The sequence below is a fragment of the Mastomys coucha genome, unplaced genomic scaffold, assembly GCF_008632895.1.
Source record: "Mastomys coucha isolate ucsf_1 unplaced genomic scaffold, UCSF_Mcou_1 pScaffold1, whole genome shotgun sequence".
NCBI lineage: Eukaryota > Metazoa > Chordata > Mammalia > Rodentia > Muridae > Mastomys > Mastomys coucha.
In genome coordinates, this window is record NW_022196891.1 from 1 (window position 1) to 3689 (window position 3689).

Consider the following 3689-nt stretch of genomic DNA (forward strand, 5'->3'; position numbering starts at 1 on the left):
TTCCCAAGCCTAACTATAAATACTGAGTGAATTACAGTAAAGCTCTCTCTCTTATCACATCTACCTGGGGTCTGTGTCTTTCATTACTAACTGCTTGCTCCCACAGATAATTGTTCGTCCCAGTCCTAGAGCACCCACCGGGAGACAACACCTAACCCTAACCCTAACCCTAACCCTAACCCTAACCCTAACCCTAACCCTAACCCTAACCCTAAGCAAATGGGTCACGTCTTTTCCCTGATAATGTGACTTTGTCCAAGGCCCCTTAAGGCTGACAATTGACACAAAGTTCGAGTTTCTTCAACCTGCATATCTACCGCAGCAATGTGACCTTCACCAAGCTGATGATCTGTGGAAATTTTCTGCTCCTGGCTCTATTTTGTCATGTGATCTGCTTTGCCTCATCTCTCCTCCTTGAGAACCATTGTGCATGGACAACAGGTTCTAGTATTGCTGTTGCCGTAACTTTCCAGTTTGGGGGGATTATTTTATTTTTAATGACTAAAGAAGTCATGGGGATGCATGTAAAAATTAGTGACACTTTCCTTAAATTTCTTCAGTTCTAACACATCGATGGGTTGTCATTCAAATTCCTGATAAACCTGTGGTTGATCATCACCTCGAGGTCTTACTTGTACATTAACCAGACAGAGTAAACTTTGTTTCCTAATATCCTTTGGTTGGCTTTCTCTACGTTTATCTTCTGCCCCTACCTGAGTATTTTCTTTAATTGAAATTTTAAATTCCTTCCTTAAAATCTGTGCCCATGAATTTGACCCAGACCCTGACCCTAATCCTAACCCTAACCCTAACCCACTTTTCCAGCACCACTAGTGGATGGTGGGGTACAATGGAATTTACGATGTTTATGAATTATTATTAAAAGTAAGGCTTGAAAAAACTTCGTTAAAAGTCAAATAAGCAGCAAATGCATAAAATGTTTATTTATAAACACTCATGCTGTAGAGTATTTGATTGCACTATGAATTCTGAAGACATGTTGTTTACTGAAAAGAAAAACATTTTTTTAATTGTGTTGTGCCTAACCATGTACTTTTCACTTTTTTAGAGATGTTTTCTTATTTACATTTCAAATTTTATCCCCTTTCCTCAGTTCCTCTCTGAATACCCTTTTCCCCCATCCCTGCTCACTAACCCTCCCACTTTTCATTCTACTCTTTGGAATATAGACACAACATTAGTATGCACCTTAATTCCAAACAATAAAGGTGACACTAGTTTGTAGAAGTAAGCAACTACATTTAAAATTCATGTTCAATTTAGAGGCAGACAAAGACAAATCAGAGAAAGATTTGAAATATTTGGTATGCCCACCTCTTATAAGAACAGAAAGAAAAGAAGGACTAATTAAGAGACAACAACAGAAAGAGAGAGAGAGGGAGGTGGCTGTTTTACTGGAACAGTTGTAGAGAGACAAGTTGTATGGAGAGAACAAGCTAGACACAGAAGAACACAAAATGAGCCATATTCTTACTACTCAACATCTCTTCTGCTGGCTCTAGGATAACATGTTATTTAATATTCCAATAAAAAGTATATTAGAAAGGTTTCCTAGCCTAGTTCAAACGCAAAAGGGATAGAAAGACACAGGGGAAAAGGTTATATAATAAAATAAACCCAGGAAATTAATTGCTTCTACTATGTATTGATTTCCTGAAAAATTTTATTTTGGAGAACATTATAAGATTATTAGTCTCCTCCTACTTAAACCTGTCAAAAATCTTATGGACTGGATTATGTAAAAATCAGGAAGGAACCTAAGGTGTGATAGTTATCTGTTTTTCTTCATTAAATTCAACAAATTTAGTAACATCACACTGATTGTTCAAATGTTTCCTAAGGAACAGAAGACTGTGCAAAACCTAAGGAAGTCTTTTTATTAAATATAAAAAATTCAATCATATTTTAGCTCAAATAGAGAAAGTCAAATGGAAATTGATGTTGAATAAGCATTATTCAAACTTCTAGACAATTTAAGTATAGGCCAGTCAAGTGTTTACCATGCAACCTGAACCTCAGATTTCTGCATTCATGTTAAATGTGGGCACTGTCCAATATTTCCTTTTCCAGTGATGGAATGGTCAATGAGAAGATTCTTGGATCTTGTGGACTATTAGTGTTGTCATATCCAAGGTAATTGCTCCAAGTTCATTGAGATAGTCTGTCTCAAGAAGAAAAAAAAAATAGTGGAATGGCTGAATTAAAAGGTCAGCAGATAAGAAGTTAAGAACAAGTGTTGGTCTTCCAGAGAACCTGAGTTTAGTTCCAAACACCCTCCTTGGATAGTGCACAATGGCATGTAACTCTATATTTAAGGAATCTTTCTGTACCCTTTAGATACCCACATATATATGACATATATGGAGAAAGAAACTTAAATAAATTAAAATTTAATTTTAAAATTAAATTATTAAATTAAATAAATTATAATAAAATAAATATTTTCTAAAAAGGCAGAGAGTGATGAGGAAGACACCCAGGAGAGACTCATATAATGGACTGCTATTGTAATTATTATTCCTGTCCTTATGAGATTCAGTCACTGATGTAGAAAACATACAGGAACAGATAGCTCTTCTCTGTTTATCTTAAGAAAAAAATTGACCCTTTTCTTGAGTTTTAATTGTCAGATCCTGACTACACAACAATACCAGATAACCACTCATATTGGAGCCTTCAGAAATTATAATAGTCTTAATCTACTCAGGACTTCCTCAGTCTGTTGGGTAATCAGAGAAGTGGAAAAGAGCTGACAATCAGGAAACTGATTGTGGAGGGGGCTCAAATCCTGATGACAGGAACAAATAGCCACTGATATCTAATAAAAGAAAATGGTGCAGTCTAGGCACCTGAATGTTGCTAGCCCAGCTCCTCTCAGTTTACTGTGGTATATTACTCAATTATTACACATTGTTTTCTACAACGAGTAAGATCTTTTTAGGTCTTTGCAGCTATTTTTACTTCAGGAATTAATGGATAAATTGTCTTCTTTGTGCTAGATTTTCAGATTGATAAGTCAAAATTCTATAATGTATCATTCCTGTGTGCTTCTATCAAATATTCAGGAAACAAAAGCCCCAAACTGCTTGAGTCCATATATTAAAAGTCTTAAAATTTGCTGGAAAGATATCTCTATAGTTAAGAGTTAGAACTTGCTGCTTTTCCAATGGACTTAGACTCTGTTTCCAAAACACATTTCAAGTGGCTTATAACAGTCTATAAATTCAGATGCTCCTGTGATATGAAATGCCCTCTTCTGCCCTTTATGGTCACTTATGCACAGATGATTGCATACACACACACACACAAATACCTTTATAAGCATACACATAAAAAACATAGACAGATGGAACAAAAACATAGTTATACACATACACACTCACACACAGGTGAAACACAAAATGCACACACGTGTATGCAAACCCTGACATATGCTCATATGCACAAGCACACAGACACACATAGAGATACACAAATACACACACACAAATATACAAGCATCCAAGTGACCTGGCCTGCAGGTCACGTTATTTGGGGGAACGAGGAGGATCACAACCTGTGAATAAAGAATAGGCGAGAGAGACGACAGGACTCAAGGAGGCATTGCTTGTCAAGAGCCATTTACTTAGTGCAGCTGAGCATATTTAAAGCAAAAATCTTGGAGGGGA